Genomic DNA, 24,774 nt, shown 5'->3' on the forward strand with positions numbered 1-24,774 from the left:
TTTGTTAGCTTTGTAAGACCTTGGGGTAGCTGTGATATAAGTTCCGTGACAAAATTCAAGTTATGCCGGCAGCCAGCCGCGAAGCCCCGGTGGTGCAGTAATCCACAAAGGGTGACTTTGCCCTGGGTATGGAGCCCAGCAGGCTGCTGCTTCCTCGTCAGACTGTGTGGAGCTCCTAAAGTCCGACACGTCTTACCAAATTTGCAATTAGCCATCAATTTTTGTGAAACGGCCCATATTTGTGCTTTATATAGTTGATTTCTCGCATAAAAAAGTCTCAGAAGGGAATTTGGTAACAAAACATTGCAGTGTCTGGTCTCTAATGTGTGTGTATGGGGATTCGCTCAACCAATCAGCTCGCAGCTCATTTAAATATTCATGAGCATACCATATTTGGAAGAAAAGCTCTTGTTACAAATAGGGCCAAAACACAGGGATGCATAAGGGCCAATAAAATATCAACCAGGGCATTTTCAGCCCAACCAATGTTACATACCCCATTAGGAGACCTTAAGGAACAGTGTGAAATACCCTATATAATCAATTCTATCACCCCTTTAAAGTTGGAAAATATGAAAAATAGAGACCATTCTTCAGACTGAGTATTCTTAGGCCAACATTATAGTCTCGCATTGCCAGACCTATCTCCACATTTATTTGAGTTCTGAGAATAAAGTCAGAATTCTGACTTTAAACTCAGAACTCAATACATTTTTTCACATGTGGCCCCTAATCATCTTCAGTACTTTTCCTAATAACACATCAGCCTACTACTTTTAAATACAGTATTTGAATACTTTGAAAACAGAGCCTTCCTAAAAAAAACAGAAGTATTTAAAATGAGGCCGGGAAATGTAGACTTTGCTTTCACATTAAAAGCCTGTCATTTGCTTTGCTTTATTCAAAAACACAACAAATAGGCTACATATTTTACATTGAAAACTAACCGGATGTGTAGTTATTGTATAAAGTTAAATCCCGTTAAATTCCACCGACGACATCAGGTGCACACATTTCCCATCACATATGAATAAATTAAATGCCGTTTATCAACAAACGGTAAGTAACCACGTTAATAAAGGCCATTTACCGGAAAAATATGAATGTTTGTTACACAAATAACTGTTCAACATGAAGAAGAGATGTAACCTAAAAACGTTAGTTTGGCTCTGTCCTTGAACGTTATTATCACCAACGACCAACCTCCTTATTAGCTAGCTAGCTAACCTTAGCTAACTTTCTCACAGCTGTGTTGATGAGGATTGGACAGGTCCGTTCTTATAATGCAGTACATCCATGGATAACGTTAGCTAGGTCATATCAAATTACAACGCAGCCACATGGCTGGTTAACGTTAAGGTGTTCGACGGTATCCTACATGAAAGTACTAACTGGGCTGTGAGATTTGTTTTTAATGTAACGTTAAAGTTAAGGGTTAAAGTGGCAACCCTTGTTCTTGTTTATTTCGAATTTGTATTTGAGTAAAAACAATTGAATTGTGCTGAGAATTTAGCAGTCTGGACCATAGAAATATAGCCAATACCATTAGCTCTCATTCTATTTCTGTGGTCTTAGTCTTGTTGATAGATAGCTTCAAGTCTTCAGAATTATGCGCATACTTCTATTTACTGGAATACAGGATTTTTTTCCGGGTGATGTTACGCCAGACACCCTGTTCGTAATACGGCAAATGTATAAATAATTCAATACTTTCATCAATGGGGCATAGGCTTTATTGTGTTACCTCCTTCGGTGATAGAAAGTGACCTAACATACATTTAGTTAATTGCAAAATCAACTCACAGAGGCATGTGTATATGCGTATGCCTCTGTACCACAGTGGCATATGCCATCAGCCACTTTTTGATTTCGGTGCTGCTGCCTCTGTCCATGACTTGCCTGGCATCCTTTTTCAGGACTTTCTTTAAATTATTGTGAAACAATATAATGCCACATACCTTTTCTGTAAACACATAGCCTACATATTTAACAAATCTATGTTTAACAAATCTATGTTTTCACAGATCTTATACTTTTTTACTTTGGCAGAATATCAGTAGGCAATTGGCAATTACAAAACAAAAACATTTGTCCATCTAACTGTTAAAAACAAAGGAGCATGTCTCTCTCTACCTTATTGTTCAGCAAGTCCTCTTCCTCGTAAAATATTCAACATCAGTCCAATATTTTGGACTTGGAGAGAAAAGACGACAAACATTTTTCTTTTTTAAGTAACAAAAACATTTATTATCCAGCCTGAGCCAGTTTAATGGATATATTCGATTTATCACCATTTGTGTGTCAGTTTTATTCTACATATGGGTCATTCAAATAATATTTTTCTCAAGGATTTAAGCATTTATATTATTTAGGCTATTCTATAACTGCATACATTTCTGTATTTCGAATGTACTGTATATGTTTGAGCTTTTATCCATAATAATAATGGCCTCTGAGAATATATCATTAACAATTATTAAAAGTTGTACAGTTAAAAACTCCCACAGGCCGATCATTTAAAAGAACTATTGCATATTCTTTCAGTGACAGCTGTGAGATGAGATGTCTGTTTCTCTCCAAAAGATGGTGCTCTAACCAAATATTTTAGTTTTCCGGTGTGTTACACTACAGTGTAGATAAGAATCAGGAAACACTCATGCCATGATTATAGTATACAATAGGTGGTGCTAGTGATTTATCCATACTATATACACTGCATAATTGGAGGTTTCAGATATGAAAAATACATCTTAAATATTTCAAATGTTTCTGTTAATAATTAATCAATTTCATCATAAGAACTGTCCATCATTAATTGTAGTGGCATGTTAGTGTTTTAACTGCACTGAACTCAGACTGCCAGTTAGTTTACCACCCATGGGATTCAATTCAAGCTTAGAGCATTTCACTTTACCCAATAAATCACCGTAGTAGTATCATTATTTAAATTAAATTTGATCAAACCATGAAAGTGAAGACATTATTTTAATGCAATAAAATGTGTTAATAACCAAACAAATACATATGTCTCAAACAGATTGTAATAGGCTTCCTCGCCTTTCAGAGGTGCATTTTAATGTGGCCACCTCACAGTCATATTTGCAGAGTCAGAAAATCACCACTATGCCCAAGAGAGAATTATAGTAATTTCCACAAAGATTGGACTGTAGGAGGAGAGTGGGATGGAATCTCTGTGTGTGTGTGTGTGTGTGTGTGTGTGTGTGTGTGTGTGTGTGTGTGTGTGTGTGTGTGTGTGTGTGTGTGTGTGTGTGTGTGTGTGTGTGCTTGCATGTTTATGTGTGATGTGAGTATCGGGGATGGGGGGGACATCATTGACATTCATTATAATGAAGTCTTCGCCCTTTCACCTCTCCCACAGTTGCTATAAGCATCACACCCAATCTGCACTGGTTCCAGTAAGAGGAAATACCAAGCAGATCTACATCACACATGACCTGAAACCTCAACCAAAGTACCTCAGACTCTAGATGGCTGATATAAGGTATAGTAAGATAGATTTTGATATAAATATATAAATGTTAATAACAATTTGTTACCACGTTAAATCTGAAATATCAGTCTTATTATCCAAATAAACAAGACAATTAATAGGAGATGTCTTTGGCCTCCTTTTGGAATTTTACAGCATGTGCAACTGAGGGATTTACAAGCAACTAACTGGACAATCCGGTCTTATCATGAGTTAGCATGGCTTAATTCACTTTATTTGGTTCTATGAAACAGGTTTTCAATGATCCAGGTGAGGTTGCTTGAGTAACAAGTCTCATAAATAGATAAAATGAGTGCCGGCAGGCTTAAAATGGAGATTAACACCATAATTACAGTTTGCTTCATTAAATCTGAACTTTAAAGCTCAAGTTTGATCACAAACTCCAAAACAAGAACTTCCTCCTTCTTTTTCTGTATATATTTTTTTCAAAACATTCTCTTCATTCTTTCATATTTTATTTGTTGTAGCGACCATGTTGTTTTTGTTCCACCAATATTACTCCTGGAAGAGAAGAAGAAGACCAGAGGGGTTTGAAATAAGATAATCTAGAGTTAAATTGTGTAGGTCAACCTTTGGAAAACTTGAGGTAGTCGTTTGATTGTTAGTCTCACATTGCCAGACCTAGCTCCACAGCACTGCGGTGTAAGGTCTGGCTACACCAAAGATACATTCTGGGATAGGAGAAAAAACGCTCTGGGTTGTTTGCATTTCTTTTAACCAATCGCAATCATCTTGGGCGGTGCCAAGCTCCAGACGCAGCGATGGTGGCTCTGCAAAATAGTCTTGAGAAGGAATTTGTTTTGGTAGAACGTTTGCACCCCACAAAAGGAAACGCCACATACAATATTAAATTAAGTTAGCTGTTCACACAATACAGTAATGTGAGCTATTTAAAGCGTAACTCTCGCCAAAATGCAACCTAGGGTCTTTTTGTGAATGTACCCGAGTCAAACTTTCGTTTAAAAGCATATTTAGAACGGAAGTGGCACTTTTAAGATTTACCTTATTTTCGTTTTTCGGTCAAATGGCCTTTTGAATGGGAGTGCTAGGGGCGCTTTTATGCTACCCTCAAAATAGCTATTTTTAAAACACTAAGAAGGCTCAACACAACATGAGACGTTGCTCGAAGTATCACCAGGGGCTTAACGACAGCATTGACAACATTGTTTGTGTACCCAGAGTTTACTAAAAAGAGAGGTTTTGAACAACACACCGTAGCTCTTGTTGTTTCCGGCCGCTAACACCTCGGCAGTCAAAATTAGTCGATATCTGAATGTGAATGAACAGACTCCATATGAGGCTCCTTTTTCAACTACAAGGTCAATATTGTTTTTCACTAACGACAAAACAACAAATTATCCGTGCATTTATATGGAACTAAGCTTTAGGAGCTTTCCATCTTTACTCTCCTCCCTGTTATGTTGCATTTGGAAATCGACTGTTTTTGACTGATAAAATGGCTGTGGCCGGAAACAACAAGAGCTACGGTGAGTTGTTCAAAACCTTTCTTTTTAGTAAACTCTGGGTACACAAACAACGTTGTCAATGCTTTTGTTAAGGTGTAGAGCACCTTACCGAAAAATACGGAAAATCTTAAAAGTGCCGCTTCCGTCCTAAATATGCTTTTAAATGAAAGTTTGACTCGTGTACATTCACAAAAAGACCCTAGGTTGCATTTTGGCGAGAGTTAAGCTTTAAATTGGATGGATACAGAGATAAATGTAATTTGCTCTTACCAGTGTAACACTGTGTGTACTTCGTCCATAGCAATCCATCCAGTCGGTCCCAAAACATCCCAGTTAGATGGTAAATGCTGTAAACATATTCTTTGTAAATCTTTACAATCATTTCCTGAAAGAACCAAGGGGTCTGCCTTATTGCACAATCCAAATTTTCTTCAAAACTTGCCATTTTCAGCGTGCAGCTTGCTAGCTCGAAGTCTGTTGTTGTTTCCCGAATCACAACACAGAGTGGAAGGTGAGGGACATTGCGCCATATGTCAGGCAATTATCCTGGAAATGTATTTCAGTTGATCCAGACTATTTGATTGTTTTCGAGGTAGAAAATTCCTGGAAATTATGGCTGTTGCTTTAAATTATTTTTTCGGTTGAGTAGAGGCAAGCTTTATTCTGCTTTCTTTCTTCTTTTTTGGTGAGGACTAGCGGTGGGCTCACCTCTCCCGAGTGTACAGTGTAGGGGTCGACCTGGCACACGATATTCAGCATTTTTCCGATTATTGGAATCCGAAAGCTGATAAAAAGCAGAAAAGTAAATTGATTTAAAAATACTTTGGCTCTGATGCAGCTGCCGGTTGCTGAATATAGTAGAGCCCGACCAAAATGCACCAGGAAAAGCCACGGTGCTGCTGCAAAACTAGCCTCAGGAAGGAACTTATTTTGGTGGAATGTGTGTACGTTCAAAAGTTGTTTTAGTTGTGCAACAGAAAACTCAGATTGGACAGATAGTCTAGCTAGCTGTCTGGATTTACCCTGCAGAGATCTGAGGAGCAGTTAAAACCATAGTCCTCATAAATCCACCAGAGTGTAAAATTCCAATACAAACAAAACGGAAGGTAATAGACCGTCGTGGATATAGAGTAGTCAATTGCTGACCATGCTCTGCTAGACAAACTACGTATTGACACCATTTCTAAATCACCCCAAGCATTGTTTTCTGCATTATATCCTCTGTAAAAAAGTTTTCATATCGGCGTATTGAACAACATATAGTTTGATACCGCTAGATACCAATATGTCTGTTATAGGCCAATATTGGTTGATAAAATCGGCTCTAGGTGCCACTCTTGTGGCCTTGCCCACTTCACTATCTGACTGGTTCTGGCTCTGACGGGCAAAGATGATTGCAGACTGGAGCTACTCCTGTGAGCGAGTGGAGCTGTGTTGAATGGAAGGCAGCAGTAAGCAGATATTACTGAAGTTGTGATAAACATCCCAATCCAATGCAATGAAGTTGCAAAAACACCCACTGTTTCCACTGGTAAGGTTCTTAGTAATAGTAGTTACTGGATGTAACTTCAGTTGTATGAGTAGACGAGAACTGGAAGGAGAGGAATGGAGTGAGACGCCGCCTGGACGCGGAGGAGAAGTGTGACGAGTTAATCATAGTTTATAAAAATGCAGTGCAGTGACGATACAAACATTTCATACACCAGACGTATATATAATGCAGATGACTTGTCGATGCGCATTCCAACCATGTTGGACCCGTTTATGAGTCAGTTGTTAGTAGAATTAAGTCTGCAGTGTAGTTCATACACTTCACTGATAAACCAGACAAAACTTCCTCTCTCTTTCTCTCTCTCTCTCTCTCTCTCTCTCTCTCTCTCTTTCTCTCTTTCTCTTGAAAAGATCTATTGGAATATTACACATACCAACACCTGGGAAGGCAGACTACAATTCATGCAAAGAAGGTGGAAGAGCAATGGCTCTTTTTTATCAGTTATCTTTAGCAACATTTAAACTAAGACTTGTTTTGGAGTTTGTTTTATTTAGATTTTCATTTTTACTGCAAATGTAAATATGCAAATGTCGGTTATTGGTCTTCTCGATTACTAATAATTAGTATCGGAATCGGCCCTTAAAAAAACATCAGTTGATCTCTAGTACTTTTATTGTTTTAAGGTATAACAACAGTCCACCATGTCTCTGCCCTGTCCACCCGTCAATGTCTGCAGAGATGTACGCTCTTACTAACAGAGCTAAAAAGTTTAAGAGTAGAGCTAGCTACTTGCTTTCCTATTTTGATAATGAATACTAAAATGCAGGCAAAGTTTTTGCAGTATATTGTATACATTGTTCTTGATGGGGCCCTGTGGTACCTTAAACCATGGCTAACAAGAGAAATTTTGCCTTTAGCCACCCAATATCTCAAATAACCAGAGTAGAATAATGCAGCCCCTGCTATAATATTGATCTTTTGTATGATATGTATGTTATTGTTACAGCAAGCTATTTTCTCAGGTTACCTGATAACTATTATTGTTTTGTAGTATTTCCCCAATTAGCTGCATGGGGCTGAGGATAGGATGTGTCCTTCTGTGGATATGGGTGTTGTACCTAACAAGAGTATTTGTTTTTGTTTATATTTTGTGTGTGTGCCCTCATGTACATATGTTGGTGTAGCCATACATTGTAGTATGTGCTTGTGTGCACACAAGTGTGTACTTGTGTGTTGCGGGTGATGTTAGCTTCCTGAGGCTGATTACCACCCTCTTCCCAGCGTCTTGTTTTTGCCCGTCTCTCCGCCTGTGTGGAAGTTGTGTGGGCACCCTCTGGATTGCCTTACCGCCGAAGCATGCCGGACCCTGTTATCCAGCTATCCATCTGTGTTATTGATTTTTTCCCTCTTTGTAGAGTTTCATCTTTCCTCCTCTTTTATATAGAACGATGGAGAGGGAGGGAGAGCGAGAGAGAAAGGAGGGGGCAGAGCAGAGATCTGAGAGCTGGAGGGAAAAAAGGGGGAAAAGGGGGAGGGAGGGATGGAGCATTGGAGGAGCCGAACGACGGTGGGGCTTCTGAGGGTAGGGGTGTGGGGGGGAGGGGTGTGGGGGGGAGTGGTGTGGGGGGGGCGGAGGGGGGGCACTCAGCCTGGACTATGGATGAGCAGAGAGAAAGAGGCACTCTTGAAGTGTGAGCTTTTCTCTCTCTCTCTCTCTCTCTCTCTCTCTCTCTCTCTCTCTCTCTCTGCCCATTCTCTTGGGAGCACCCCCTCCTCCTCCTCTCCTTCCTCCTCCATCCTGCTCTGAGGCGCCTCTGGTACACACGCTCCACTCGCCACCCCCTCCTCTTCCTCCTCCTCCTCCTCTGCCTCTCGCTCTGTCCGCCTGCCTGCCGTCTCTCCTTCCCGGGGGGCTTGGCCAGTGCTGGCGGCGCAGCCGTGATTTGCAGGAGATTTGTCTAAGTGAGAAGCAATTAGTGCGCCTAAGCACCACTAATGTATTCATGCTGGGGCCGCCGCCGCTCATCCTGCTTGGCGGTGCCAGGCCAGGCCAAACCAGGGCACCCTTGGTGTTCTTCTCCCTGTCTTCGCTTGTCTCTTTTCATCTGCAGGCCGTCATCTTGCTCTCACTCCCCTACAGATGACCCAGTCCTCTCTGATTCTATTAGCACAATAATTAGTCAACCAATGGTGCTAAAGTTTGTTATTATTTACCATGTTACTTTATTGCAAGTATTCTAATGTATGCAATTCTAATGTATGCTGCACAAACTGTATGAACACCTTCTAAATACTTTCTTAAATGAACACACAAACACATAAGAAACACATGCACAACAAAGTGGAACAGTGGTGGGTGGTGATTCCCAAACTGCCAGGGTAGAGGAGGCTTGGGGTTATGATGAGGATGTTCTCTAAATCCACAACACTTGAGGATGAACTTTAAATGAACACACAAACACTTAAGAAAGACAAAAACAAGAAAGTCTGGAACAGTGGTGGGTGACTGCCTTCCCTTTGAAGCCTGCATGGTGTAGAGGTGGGTGGTTTTGGGCGAGGTGTGTTAATTAAAGATAGGATGTTCTGGCATGCTTAGCCTCCCCAACTACTTAAGAGGATAATCCTTTGGCCTTTTCGGAGATCGAACTGGTGCCCCCCCCCCCCCTTACACACACAAAAACAAGATTAAGTCTGCTCATCTCTGCATCTTTGACAGGACTTCCAAGTGTGAGCCTGCATGGACAAGCAGGCTGGTTTTCAGCAGGAGGATGCTACACATAAAAATGTAAAGGATAGGGCTGGGGCTATTTTAAAACTTCTTAGCATGGGTTTAGCTGAATTTGATAAAAGGATAATGTTGTATTATAATGTGACAGTGACTTTTTTGGTGCTTCTATGGAAAGTCTCTGGTCACTTCCTGTGGGGAAAGTATAACATTAGCTATAGAGCTACATCCCTAATGCATGTTTATTTAGTGCCTTTCTCCAACACACTTTTGTGTCTGTCTGCTAATTTGGATGCTTGTTTATGGTCATATTAACTTATTTATCCTTTGGAGCCTATCCTCATTCCAGATAGGCAAACACACATGCAGACACACACACGCAAACATGTAAATAATCACATTTACAATCCACCTCACACTCACATGACTGAAAGGTTGCATGACCCGGCAATCATTCACGTGTCTCTAACCCATATTTTGTCATGGGGAGTTAGCCATTAGCACTTGCTGGGCTGTTCCCATATGCTGGGCTTCCACAGATCTATAATTCAGGGGTGGCAGATGTCCCAATGCATTATTCATGAGTGTCGTTCCATGCCGGGCTAGTAAGCCAGCCAGCGGCAGAACCATCACAAGGTCTCTGTATATAGGCGGTCTCTTCCATGTTGACCTGCGAGTGCACCTTCACTGCAACTCCTTCCTGCAAATGGACTACAGCAAGCATTTCAGAGACAGAGAGCTGCAAGCTGCTCTCTCAGATGACAGATAGAATCATGGGATTTGGAAGCCACAAAGTGATGTTCTTCTGTTTAGCATGTATAATTGTGATAGTTATGAAACATAGGAATTCTTTTTTTTAAAGGGACACACCATCGATTTGTCAATTTACTTGTCACAGAGATTGCTACAATCGGTTTAAAAGTTGTATAATGTATTCTGTGGCTCTATAAGAGCTTTGTCAATCTGAGAAAGCATCATGGGAAGTGTAGGATCCAGTTTTTGGCGTTACTTCCCATACTAGGAACTAATGTCAGGACATCTCTTTGTTGCATTGATTTCTTTTTAAATTTATTTCACTGACAACTTTATTGAAGTATAATACTACATCACTGGCTATTTTAAAGGGTCAGTTCACCAAAATTACACAAAGGAAAACATATTTTTCACCTCGGTATTTAGCCATGCAGCTAGTTTTGGTTTTATTTGTCCAGATTTTAAGGTATCTTTAACTGAGATCTCTGCTGCCATTGAGTACAATGGAGGTGAATGAAATGTGGTGCTCATGACATTGAAAAATTCAAACATTAAAAGCAACGCCATAATGAGATTGTTATTACAGTAGAAAGTAGTTTCAGTGACAACTGTTGACAGCAAGATCTGTAAATTATCCAGTGACCCAGACATTATTTCTGGAAATGCATTCATTTATATTTAAAATAAAACTAAAGCTATCTGCATGGCTAGACCCACCTAGTAGGAAGTGTATTTATAATTTGGGTTTAAAACTATTCATCTCTTCTTATTAAACCTTGAACTGTGTAATGCATTGTAGAATATTCTTGGTGCTTTAGAGCATAGGAAGAGGTCGGATTTTGCGTGCGTGTGTGCGCATGAGTGTGAAGCGTCTACACTGTAAATCACACCTACATACCTGGAGGAGACAGCAGTGTTGTGTGCCGATACCGTCAAAGAGTGGGAGATAAAACACACACACACACATACACACACACAGGCACCCAAGATCACAAGCTGCCGCCAGCGCCAAGCCTGGCCGGCGCTGAACCGGCAACTCGATACCTCCTCCGGAGCCATGGGGAGGGGGAGAGTGGGTGTGGGAGAGAGGCTTCCATAAAGTCTGTCCTGCCGGTCGGCCGTAACCTGAGCTCCCAGCAGACAGCCGCGGTGCCTTGCAGTCAGGCACAGAGGTGTGTGTGTGTGTGTGTGTGTGTGTGTGTGTGTGTGTGTGTGTGTGTGTGTGTGTGTGTGTGTGTGTGTGTGTGTGTGTGTGTGTGTGTGTGTGTGTGTGTGTGTGTGTGTGTGTTGTGTGTGTGTGTGTGTGTGTGTGTGTGTGTGTGTGTGTGTGTGTGTGTGTGTGTGTGTGTGTGTGTGTGTTTTGAGTGTAAGTGCGAGGGGATGGGTAACATGCTGCCACACGCTTGTTTCCATGCTTGGGCTCAGGCCTATGTGCATGTGTAGATTACAAACACACCAACACTAAGACCTCCTGTTGACTTTCTGTCTTTTACATGCATCCCCTAAATCACTCTAAAATTTCTCAGCAACGTGTTAATACATTGATTCCTTTTTTATATCGGTCCTTTCTCTCCCTGAAATTGATACAGATGACGAGATGACGGGACCTTTGTCACTGAGTCACTGAGCTTTTCTTTCCTTCAGGCTTTAGACTTTTCTCCAATATCTTCTCCCTCTTTACCCTCTGTGAGCTTTCAACGTGACCGTCATCCAAAACATCTAAGACGTCAGTGAACTGCCGTCAGCTGCCATATTGCTTGCTGTTGCTGCCAGGGTGCTGCCCTTTATGGGTGTGAGCGCGGTGTGAGTGGTTTGGGAGCAGGATTGGAAGAAGAGGAGGAGTGGGGCGCGGGGGTGGGGGGTGTGATTGTGCTTGTCTCTGGGCTGGCACAGGGACAGGAGTCCCTTGTGGGGTTGCAGTGGGTGAGGAGGTTAACTGAGCCACAGCAGAGCCAAGACGCTGCCTGAGATATTGACAGGTTGGAACCTGAGGGCTCCTGCAGGATAGGAACACACTGCCAGAGGCTTGGTTACCACCACCGCCTGCCCAGATGGAAAGACTGGGTGAAGGGAAGAATCTGAGATTTCGTCCTTCAAAATGTCTATAAAAAGAGGATCATGAGAAGGGATTTGGCTGGGCTCTATGTATCTCAATACTCAATTCTAATTCAAATGTTTTTTCTGATGGCGATGCATATTAAAAAGTTGCAAATGTATGCAAAATCACATAAATAAATCACACAAATATTTTTGATTAATTTTATTGCAATGAATTGTGTTCCACTGTAATACTTTACACCTAACAAAAATCTCCAAACATGTAAAACAAAACCTTCAGTACCTCACTTTAGTTTTAAAAACAGTTTTTTAAGGTCCCATGGCATGAAAATTTCACTTTATGAGTATTTTTTAACATTAATATGAGTTCCCCCAGCCTGCCTATGGTCCCCCAGTGGCTAGAAATGGTGATAGGTGTAAACCGAGCCCTGGGTATCCTGTTCTGCCTTTGAGAAAATGAAAGCTCAGATGGGCCGATCTGGAATCTTGCTCCTTATGAGGACATAATAGGTTACCTCCCCTTTCTCTGCTTGGCCCACCCATAAGAGAGACATCATGACTTTCAAACGAGCAAAGTGGCAGTTGGTCAAGGCCACACCCCCACCTCCTCTCCTTCTCAAAAGCTCCTCAATAGCTACAGACACAGAAATGGCACATCCTAAAGAAAGTTCATTGTGGGACTGGCTCTAGTGGCTGTAATTCTGCACCAAGGCTGAATTTCGGGAAAAATACTTTAGATACAGTATTAGGGGACCACTAAGGCCTATATAAAAGTATCCAAAGAGCACCATGTCATGGGACCTTTAACAGTTTAGTAGGGATCATTAATATCTATAGCAAAAATGTGTTAAACAACAACGCAAGAAGATCAAATCATCACAGTATGATTCGACTGAAAGTGAAACGATGATACTGAATTATCAGTGAGCCCTAGAGAGTGATGCAAAAAAGAGTGATCTCAAAAAAACATTATTCCGAGTATGACAGCATAGTTAACACCCTTTAGTGAAGGATTTGTTGTAGCTCCAACACCTTTGTGGAGCTCCACTTTGCTGCTTTCACTCAGTAAGAAGCCGAGTATATGGTCTGTGTGGTTCAGGGTCATTTGCCATGGTAACGGTGGACCAGGTCAGAAGTGATTGGCTTAGCTGAGGAGGGTGCTGGCGGCTGTTTGTTGATTCTCTGATAGGGGTGACCTACCCCTGACCTCCACACAAATCAATACTGCCTCCTTAAACTTTCATTTGTCCTAGTTTGCCTGCGCTCACCCCCAATTGGGGGCAATTAAAGTTGAGTCGAAAAGAACATGTTTGTAGCCTAAATTGAATTTGGATCTGAGGTGTGTGTGCTTTTTTTATTTCCTACTAGTGGAGAGAAATGCAATGGAATTGCATTATTGGTGTATATTTTTTATATATTATAAAACTCTAAGAAGTACAAAAGCATATTGCTGCCACGCCTGAAAAAGAAAAACGTATCAGTATTACCTGATTGTACGTCATTGTAATGTAGTCTATATCAACGACGATTCATTTACGGGATTGTTCCGGTGCTGCCAGACATCCCTCATTATCGTCCGGATGTCCATCACCTTCCTCTTTCTTTGTGTTGGCATTCTAAACTCCGGTGGATTTATGAGGACTATGGTTAACTGCTCCTCAGATCTCTGCAGGGTAAATCCAGACAGCAAGCTAGACTATCTGTCCAATCTGAGTTTTCTGTTGCACAACTAAAACAACTTTTTAATGAGCACGTTCCACCAAAACAAGTTCCTTCCCGAGGCTATTTTGCAGAGGCACCACTATTGAGTCTGGGGCTTAGCGCCGCCCATGACGATTGCGATTGGTTTAAAAAATGCCAATAAACCAGAAGAGGTTTTTCTCCCATCCCGGAATGCTGTGTGGACTAGCCAGACCCTCCTCCGCAGCGCTGTGGAGGAAGGTCTGGCAATGCAAGACTAATTGTAATAAGATATTTTCCCGTTATTACAACATACAAACTTATCAAGTTATAACAAGAACATTTTCTCGTTATTACAATATACTATTTATCATGTTATAACGTGAAAAGTTTCACGTTATAGCATAATAAATAGTTCAAAGGTTCACTTCATGCTTAGGCTGAGACATGGCGAGATTCTGCTGATGTTATTGAGGATGGTGGATGATATAGTGAGTATGCGTATGGGTACACTAAGAAAGAATTCGAAATGGTTTGGGCAATACAGAAGGAAGAATGAGTCGTGTGTATGAGCCATATTTCGCAATTTATCCGTCCGCACACTGAGTTTCATGTTCCAACAAGATAAATTCACGTTATAACGTGAAATATTTCACGTGAAACTTCTCACGTTATAATGTGATAAATAGTATATTGTCATAACAAGAAAATGTTGTTGTTATGTGAAAATATCTTGTTTAAACGTGAAAATATCTTGTTAAAATGTGAAAATATCTTGTCATTACAATAAATAAATGTTGATACAATAACTTATATTTTTCGGACATGGCAGCAATAAGCTATGAACTAGCATGACCTATGTATTAAAGTAGGTGATTACGAGGTAAGTAAATTTCCAGTCACACGATGATTTTAGAGAATGCTCTTTGTACTGTGTTTATAGAGAACTTGCGTGGTGTAGGGAGTCCCTCCAACGCAGGAAAGCCTTTAAGAAGCTCCTTCCTGTCTCTTCACCTCCTCTTCATTCACCCCCTCGTTCTCACTTTCACTACCTGTTATCCCCGGTGTGGCCTATGAGGTTACCATGTTCCTCTGCTGAGCAGCAGGGCTGTGTGGGCTCATGTTTTTTGTTTTTTTTTGTACCTGTGCTATGTATTTCTCCATTCTGGGGTCACCCTTTTCCACTCCTCCCCACAGGTAATCACCTCACTGAAAGGCATTGTGGTTAATTTAGTGGGTAGTTGCACAGAAACATTACAGTCTTCCGGTGTGAGTGACATGACATGCTGTGCTGTTAGTTCCCCAAACTGACAGGTCAAAATACAGTGTGTGCCTCAGAGCATCCTTGTTACTGTGTATCACACTCAAGCTTCAGTACTTTATTGCCATATCAACATAGATGGCAGGAATTTGCCTGAATGCAGCTCAGGTACAAAATGTAAACAGCTGCAGACATTCGCTACACAGTGCCATGCACAGCTACTCTCATATTCCAACAGATTTTCACAGTGGATGTCTTATGATCCTATTAATCCTATGATGAGTGACAGTTAATAAGTTAAAGAACTTAATAAGATAAGTGTTTTTTCTTGGACAAAAAGTACAAACTCTAAAGGTAATGTGTGTTTATTTGTAATAACAGTTACTTGTATGAGCATGTTAAAAGTGGAAAAATGTATTGCACTTTTATTTGATATTGTCTTTCTTTATACAGCACTTTTTAAAGTGCTATATATAGCTCAAAATGCGTACAGATAACACGCCATTTGGCTTTAGGAAAGTGGCGTGTATGTTTACGCAAAGTCATGATGCCATGTTGTGTGATAGGATGTCGAATTCCTACTGACCCGATTGTTTTGTTACTTAATGACGACTCTAAATTACACCTGCTTGGGAGACAGAAGAAAATTTGACTAGCTGGCCTAATCAAAAAAATTATAGCTCGACACTGGCTCCCCCCTCCTCGCTTTGTATAAAACAGTGGTTGGCGTACTTCCTAGACATAGTTATGCTTGAGCTCTCTATAGCAAGGATTAACAAAGCCAAGTCATCGACTATAGACCTATGGAGAAACGCAGCAGCACAGGTATCGGCCCTGGTGACCTCAACACCACAAGAATTAGAAGAGAGCGACTAGGCAAGGTGTGATTTTTGTTTTCTTGTATTTTGGTTTGTTTTGTTTTCCTCGAGACTGCAGAGGGTGGGGGGTGGGTGAGGGTTTTGGTTCCTGTTCGATTGTATTTGTTTGTTCTGTATGTTGTGTGTTAAAAAAAAAATAAAAAAAATTTATCATACAAAAAAATGTACAGACGGAAATTAAAGTAAAATCACTTCTCGGTTACAGTACATCACTTCTTTGATTTTCATCCTGTCAGTCTACTTATGTTCAATCCAGCCCCACTAGCCTTCCTTTAAACAATCAATCGGTTTCTCTGACCTTGTTTCCCTGTTAAATAAAACTGCAATAAAACTAATCACTTCCTCCTTGCCAGAGCATTTATATATGGAAATGGTTGCTACTCTGCTCAGTTATATAAATATGTGAGCATAAAAACATTTTTATTTATTATTTAGAAAGGTCACAGACTATTAGTGTAACTGTAGTTATGATATTACCACACAACTTACCCCCACAACTTGTTCTTTTAGACCTGTAACATGCTGTCTGAGCCGAGGCCTCTGAGAAACTTTTTGCAACAGTGAACTACAGTGCGCTATGAAAACATATGAGAATTCAGCCTCTTCTGGACTGTTTCAACATACAGTAGACGTGTGGTTGATTGTGTATTTGTGTGTGTGAGTTATGGTGCGTTATCTCAAGAGAGTTTGGCTGTCGTGGCGTTGGGAGGGCTGCGTCGTGGTTGCGTGGAGTAGTAGCACAGGAAACGCGTCAAAGCGCTGAGAGCTAACTGGAACCAGATGTCTGAGGCTACGGCCGGGGGATTCTTACCGTGGAACAAGAGCGTCAGCGGGGGAAGTTTGCTTCCCCCTGACTGTCTTGCTGTCTTCTCTGTATCTCTGAATCTTTTGTCTTTGGGTTGTTTCCTCCTTTCTCTCTGTCAAAACCACTTGATCTATTAGTAGGATGAGGTTAAAGCAGCTGAAAGACTGCTTTAACGGGGGATGAATAAAATAGCCATGGCATTTTGTCTTTTCTTACATCCTGTATAATCAAAGAGGGCACACCTTCCATTCTTGTGTGGAAACTAAATGTTGAAAAAGATTCAAAGATTATAGAAACTGATGTGCATCTTTAAAAAAATAAAATAAAATACAATTATGTGATTGCATTCAAGAGTCGGTGGAGTGTGTTGCAGTTGCTAGTTAGATTACAACATAACAGCTCATCTCACACAACTTAACTGATACAACCAGGCGTACTCTACCATCTCTTGTTTTACTACCCCCTCTCTTTGAAGCTCTTCATAGTGGGAAATGGAGTTGGCCTGCTTTCTGTGCCTGGGAGCATTGCCTGCCCTCCTCCGCTTCACTGCCCCCTGACTTTCTCTCACATATATAGTACACACACACACACACACACACACACACACACACACACACAAGCGTTTAAGCACACGTGTACACACACACACTCAGGCATACACTTATTCACTCATGCACAGCAATCATACATGGCACGTGCACACACATAACAACCCATGCAACGCTGATGCTGTATGTGCATGACTCCAGCTGAGCCTCCAGTCGACCCGGGGCTGCTGAAGCCTTGTATCGGTCTTACCCCAGTCTCTTTTGCCATTGGCAGATCCCCTAACACAGGCCACAGCAACAGCAACACACACCCACACACCCTCCTGCGGTGACAAGTGTTCTATAATATCAACTTCCAACTGATAGAAAGACAAACAACAATGACTTGGGTGGCACTCTGAAACAGGACCAGTGTGTTTAGAGTGTGCTTGTGTCTGTAGATGCATGTCTATCAGTGGTAGTAAGATGAATACTCCATCACTGTTTGGTCAGAGCTATTTTCTTTTTCTTTGCTGCTTCGAGGTGAATTGGCGCAGCCTGAAGGTCTTGGATAGCTCTAGGTAAGAGAAGCTTTCAGCAGGCTGTTAGTCTTATCATCACATACACACACACACACACACACACACACACACGCAGACAGACAGACACACATACACACACGCACTCTCTGTCCCCTCTGACCCAGGCCGTTTCCTGCCCCTGGCTGATCTATCGGTTGATGCCTGCCCTGTGACTGTAGGGAAAAAGAGGAGGGGTAGACACTGTGTGTGTGTGTGTGTGTGGGTGTGTGTGTGTGCGTGTGTGTGTGTGTGTGCGCTTGCGGCCTGTCCCAGCAAATCGATATCCGTCTCGTATCCGTGAGCTGTGCCTGACCCCTGCCTGACCTTGCTCAGCATTGGTGTTTGGAGTGTGTTTTTTTTTTTGTTGGGCTCAGAAAATGTGAGAGGCACATTGAGTTTTACTCCCTTGCTAATAGAGGTCTGGGGCCACGGAAGAGTGTGAAACGTCATGACTTAAATGTGCCAGTCTGAGGAGGCAGCCACACTCACTCATCTGAGAAATGGTGAAATAACTGGAAATACTTGGCGTAGTTGCCATGATTGGTGAAAGTATAGTTCATTATTCAAGTATTTCCCCAGAGATTAGTCTGATATAGGGATAAACTGCAACAGTGAATATCAGTAATGTATCTCTGCAAAGGCATTGTGGTTTTAAAGCTAGCAGTGGAATCAATCTTACCTCCATGTTGTGGTTTCAGGAAAAAAAGTTTACCTCAGTCTTTATTTAAAATTGTGCGTGTGTGTGTGTGTGTGTGTGTGTGTGTGTGTATGTGTGTGATTGTGCAAACATTCATGTGCCTGTATGTGTGCAACATAGAAGTTGCCTTCATGTTAGTTTGCTAGTTGGACTCAGCCTTGCGTGTTGTTGGTGTGTACTGATAGAGGCTCCAGCTCCCGGGCTGAGTGGGGCTGCTGGTGCTAGCCGCCGCCGGCACTAATTGAACCCTGCCGCTAAGGTAAGGGGGGGGAGGAGGATGTCAGTGAGGGAGAGAAAAGGAAAAAAAGAGAAGGAAGAAAAAAACTGCGTGGCGAGGGCGAAGTGCCCCTGGGGGGTTGGGTCCCTGCCTGCCTGCCTTTCGTTCTCCAGCTCCTTCCCCCTCCCCATCTAAATAGCCGTGCCGGCGCTCCAGGGCTTCCTGCGCCTTATCTGCTGATAATTGGGCACTGGAGCTCCAAAGCTCGCTTATGAAATATAGATTCCTGACGGAGGGGAAGAATGGGGGGAAGGAGGTAAGGTGGTGGAGGGAGTGTGCAGGAAGAGAAAAGCCCCTGGTCGTATCAGAGCGTGGAGCCTTGTGGGCTCTGCGGTGTTGCTCCGGCTCGTTTAGCAAACACAGCCCTAGTAGTTAGGGCGAAGGCCTCTGTGCCGAGCAGCCCACACTGTCACAGACAATTGAAAAACAATGCTTTGGTCCTATTGTTCATTGCACCCACAGGGTTCAAACTGCTATAAATTGCGGGGGTGCATGCTTGTTGTGTAGTTTGTCGCAGAGCATGAGAAATCTTCTAAAGCAATTTCAAACATGCAGCGGAGAATCGCCCCATGTGTAACGCAAAACTCCCTACATTACCTGCTCAAAGTGTTTTACTGAGTGTTTTCATTTTCAATATTGGAAATGGTGTGAATGAATAGTCTGCGAAGTTAAGGTGTCATTTAAGCGTGTCCTGATGAGGGTATGTTATGAAACTCAGTATTCTTCTGTGTAAGAATGGAAGAGGATGTTATTTTCCTGCAGCGAGGTTGGGATGCTATCTGCAGTCTCATGGGGGAATGTTATTGGATCACAACATGGAGACCAAATCCCAGAGAGACAAGAGCAGTGAATACTCTGCTGGGTGCTCAACACAACATGGATCCCTCTTATCCGAGTTTAATTTCATAACAGTAATCTAATCTATTTAAGAAATATATTGAAAGTGTTGAAACTCTCTTGAATACAGGACAGTTTTGACCGAACAGCTTTTAAGAAGATAGCTTTGATACATTTACAGTAATCATTCAAAAGGTTATTAGATTTAACAGCGCAATATGTATTGCATCAAAAAACCTTTGTTGTTAGATGCGTCTTTTCTTCACACTGTCTATCCTCAAATTCATTTTGAATACACACCTATACACACAGACAGGTCTGTGCATGTCCCAATTAGTTAGTAAGTGTTTGGTTAATGAATGGGGAGCTACCTGCTTGGCTGTGGGAGGTGGACTGGGGGTTGGGGTTTAAAAATAAAAAAACAGGCTGAAAGGCTGACTCCTCCACATTGTATGCATTATGTTTTGAGCACTGTGGTCTTAGAATACAATAGACTGGCTATATAGCAACCAATACATTAAGTTTTCTTACCTTCACAGGGCAATGTTGCATACTTTTTGTTTTGAGGCAGTAGGGAAAAAATGGCCGGGGTAAAGCAATCTCAGGAGTGATTCCCCTCTGTAGCCTTACCTCTGTGTATTTCACATTATTTTTTAAACAATTCCAGCTCGCATCTGAATTGTGGCCAAAAGTCCAAGAACCCTGTACCCTGAGCAACGGCTTTATCATCACATTGACCAGAGTTACCACGGGATCCAACACAATAACTCACCTATTACATGTTTTCGCCCCAAACCACCATTTATTTACGGGACACAAATACCAGTGCTGGGTTATGCATTGATCTTGGTACGGACATGCCACACTCCCCGTTTCATTTCCTTCAGATCCTTGGGCCCTATTGGTCAATAGCAATTGCAATCCCCTGTTCTATGGGCCAGACAAATTCATTTCAATTACAATTAGCATGGAGGACCAGCGGCTGATTTATGGCCTTGTTTTCCTTCCCGTGCATTTCCCTGCGCATTAATCACCCCCACGCCAGCCCGTGTGATCCTCACTTCATCTACCTGCCAAAGCAGCCGCCCTGCCATGCATTCCTGGATCCCTCTTCCTTTCCTCCCCTACCCATGTTCTCCTTTCCTCTGACCGCGGGGAACAGTGGGTGTCCTTAACTCGTATCTAACTTGGACCAGGGAGCATGGCTGCACTTTACTCAGTGCTGAGGCGTCTGATTGGCACTCATTTATCATGTGCAATGAGCAGATGGTCCATGGGAAAAATGCATGAAGAGTTATGGTTTTATAAGACCACGAAAATGATATCAGTACAGTATAATTTGATTTTCTTAAATTTGATACTGAGGAATGCAGACTTTAGAAATGTTCATGTTCTTGCCATCTATCACCTGATTTATGCTCACAGTATATAACTACAGGATGAACATGCCCGTTACATATTTATGGCCTCTGGTCATGTGCTACAGTCCAGAGCGCAGGTTTGGAAGTTTTCTGTCTTGACTGGGAAATTACGTTACAACCGACAAACACTCTCATCCTTCACTTGACATTTGGTTACCATCAGTTGGGGATTAACAGGGCTATTTTCGATAGTCTGAAAAACTGTTTGGGACAGAGCAGTGTCTCTCCTCTCCTCCTGTGCTGTGTCTGAGGCTGAGTCATTCAGGGCCGACATTTCCACTGGGACAATGTACCAATCCCTGGTGGCCACTCTCAGTCTTGTTTATATGGCCCTGTCCGCGGCCTTGTGGATTTGGCAGCAGCTCGCTTGCTTCCTACCCCTGTCCCCTTCCCTGCTTCTCCACCCTTTGACGTTCTACCTCAAAGGCTTGGTGTGTGTTTGTGTGGGTTGGATTGGGGGAGACGTAGTGACCAAGGCAATGGTGCGTCTGTGGAAAGCCAGTGGATTCAGAGGGCCAATAAAAACACAAGGCACTGTGCTGCTCAGGGCAGACTAAACATTTGTTCGGACAACATCCTGACTAGAGCTTCTCTGATGGGTGGGAGGTGTGCAAGCACGTGCATTACTCATACATGTATTAAAACAACTTCCACCATTTCAGCTAAATGGAAGGTAATCTAAATTTTCTTGACATCAAGTTTGATTCTGTTCTTAGACCCAGACTGGTAGGCAAACTTTGAGTATTGTTGACTATAGGATTTCAGGGGCTTTTATAAATTTATTTATTGCATTCACATCATGTCAGCAGAATGAAGACAATGGGGAAAACCTACCATTGTTCCAACTTGGGAACTTTAACGCATTATTCCAAAATGGTTACCCCCTTTGCTAGCATTGTAGATCATCCCAGGTATTTGGAAATTAAGTCTAAATTATCTATCTTTATTGTGTTACTGTATTTGTAGTTCATTAAAAGACAATTCCGGCGCAAAACGAACCTAGGGGTTAATAACAGATGTGTACCCACTCTGTCGTTCTCTTGGACATGTTTTCATGCTAATCGAATGTGTTTGTAGCTTGGAACATGCTAGCGCGGACCGCTGATTAGCTTACAACGCTAGTATATGGGGCAAAGGGACACTCAACACACTGTGTTCTTTTCCTAAACACAGCCTTTTTTTTTACACGCGTGTGACGTTGTTCTCACGATAGTACGTCACGGTCTCGCGATAACATGCAACGTGGCAACGCCACGTGGTGGGTATGTTTACATCTGCTGTATACAGCGTAGACATATACGTGGATAGCTCAAAATGCATACGGATAACACGCTATTTGGCTTTAGGAAAGTGGCGTGTATATTTACGCAAAGTCATGATGCCATGTTGTCGTCAGTATATTCCAGCTCGAAAAGATAAGGACGTCCATCAAACTGAAAGGGTTCGTTGTCGATGTTTTGAAATTCGGTTGAATAATCCGCCATCTCTTTAGTGTATATCTTGTGGAAGCACTAGCTAGTCTGTTGTTGCGTTAAGTGCTTCTCTTATGCGTTCAGTGCTTTCTTCTGGCAACATCGGACCATGGGAGATTCCATGGCGTTCGGCTAGTCGTGACTGGTTTCCAAGATGGCGCCTGCATGTAAACATGAATGCGACTGTGTCCAAACTTTTGGCCTCTACTGTATAAAGGGCTGTATAAAAGGCTCCATTACCTTGTACCTCACGTTATGGCTCTGTAGCAGACGGTTTTGTAAAAATAGGCTAAGGATTGTGTCATAACCAAGCGACTTTCTGTCGCATAGTAGAGGAATAGTATAGGAGAAGCTTGCATGCAGTTTCAATTTACATTAGCTGTTTAAGTGTAATTACTAATGTTAACTAGCATTTTAGTTAGCAATAATTAGCCTGTGCCCATGTTATCTCCTTACATATACCTACGCTTTCCGTCTCTGCAAGATTCGGAATAATTGAGATTTCTCTTGGCACAGCTACCAGAAGACTTTCAGACAGGTTGCTCACGTCACACTTACGTCGTCTCTCTCAGTTGGAGGCTGCGTAGTAACGCTCAGCGTTCACCGGAAAAGTGCTATCCTTCACTGGTCTCCGTCCAGAACAACGGGATCTGTTGGTCCAGTTTATATACTGTCTATGGATACTTTCAGGTTGATGGTGTTTGAATATCTTCTGCCAGTGTAACTTGCTTTGTCTTTTTGAGCCCTATCCTCTTTAACCTTTCTGAAAGATGGCTGCAGAGAATCCAGGCCAAAAACCATGTATTAATGACTCATTCACATGTATTAACTGCATGCTTGATGACTTTTTGAAAAAGTGAACGTGTTGCGCTCTGTCTCTATGGGAATGTCCTTCCTGATTCAAGAACTACTTAAAAAGACAAACTAAGCTAAATGGGTGATACACCAAAAATGCACCAAAATTCCTGCTAAAAATATTTGTTGTTCCTCATAACAAGGGCTTTATCAATATATTGTGCTATGATATGTAATATTTAAAAAAACTTGACTAGCAGCAAGCAAGCAGTGAGTGGAGAAGTACCCTGACCATTTTTTTTTTCAAAGCTACTGTAGCTGTCATATTTTATGGGACCCGCGTGAGCGCGGTTTTCATGGTAAAATTCCAGTTGCTCACCCTCATAGGAGAGAGAGAGAGCGGATGACTGTTCGCTTGAGTTCAGTGGAGCACTTTTTAAGTACATTTTTAAGTACATATAACAACCCACTTGCCCGAACAAGTGGCAAGTGGATTTAATAATATTTCCGCAAAATCCGGTATTATCAGACCATTCTTTAATTACTTTCGAATTCTTACTACCTGACTATACTAAATTAGAAAAAAGCTTCTACACTAGATGCCTGTCTGACAGTACTACTGCTAAATTTAAGGAAGACATTCCAACATCATTTAACTCAATGTTGTGCCTTAATATAACAGAGGACCTTTATGTTAACTCCCAAGTTGATATATTTGTAGACGGTGCTATGACCTGCCTACGGACAACTTTAGACTCTGTTGCTCCCCTCAAAAAGAAGATGATGAAGAAAAGGAAACTAGCACTTTGGTATTACTCCCAAACTCGCAAATTGAAACAAATCTCACGAAACCTTGAAAGTAAATGGCGTTCCACCAAACTGGAAGAATCTCGTTTGGATTGGCAAGACAGTCTCAAAACCTTTAGGAAGGCCCTCAGAAATGCCAGCTCAGACTACTAGTCATCTTTAATAGAAGAAAATAAGAACAACCCAAGGTTTCTTGGGAGAGAGTCACAACTCTAGTGAGCCATCTATTCCTAAAGCTCTGAGTAGTGACGACTTCATGAGCTTCTTTAATGATAAAATTATAACAATTAGAGATTAAATCCATCACCTTTTGCCCTCAATTTCCAACGGTTCACCTTTAAACGCAGGACCACTAGAAAGAATGATGAGACCTAACATATGCTTAGACTGCTTTTATCCTATAGACCATCAACAATTAATGTTAAAGGTATCCTCAGCTAAGCCTTCTACCTGTCTCTTAGACCCCATCCCAACGAGGCTACTCAAAGAAGCGTTACCCATAATTAACACTTCATTACTAGATATGATCAATATGTCTTTATTAACAGGTTATGTACCACAGTCATTTAAAGTAGCTGTGATAAAACCTCTCCTGAAACAACCCAACCTTGATCCTGACGTCTTAGCAAACTATAGACCTATATCTAACCTTCCCTTTCTCTCCAAGATCCTTGAGAAAGTAGTTGCTAATCAATTATGTGATTTTCTCCATAGCAATAGTTTATCTGAGG

General features: G+C 41.8%; 1 protein-coding gene across 3 annotated transcripts in view; it reads left to right on the forward strand.

Moving 5' to 3' along the window:
* Positions 1-980: 980 nt before the first annotated feature.
* samd11 (sterile alpha motif domain containing 11) overlaps positions 981-24,774 on the forward strand; it is a 93,678-nt gene continuing 69,884 nt past the window's right edge. For all 3 annotated transcript variants that reach the window (XM_028583008.1, XM_028583013.1, XM_028583012.1), the window contains exons 1-2: positions 981-1,059; positions 3,380-3,502. The gene's annotated coding sequence lies outside the window, so the exon portion shown is untranslated. The remainder of the gene's footprint in view (positions 1,060-3,379; positions 3,503-24,774) is intronic.

The sequence above is a fragment of the Perca flavescens genome, chromosome 7 (assembly GCF_004354835.1).
Source record: "Perca flavescens isolate YP-PL-M2 chromosome 7, PFLA_1.0, whole genome shotgun sequence".
Taxonomy (NCBI): domain Eukaryota; kingdom Metazoa; phylum Chordata; class Actinopteri; order Perciformes; family Percidae; genus Perca; species Perca flavescens.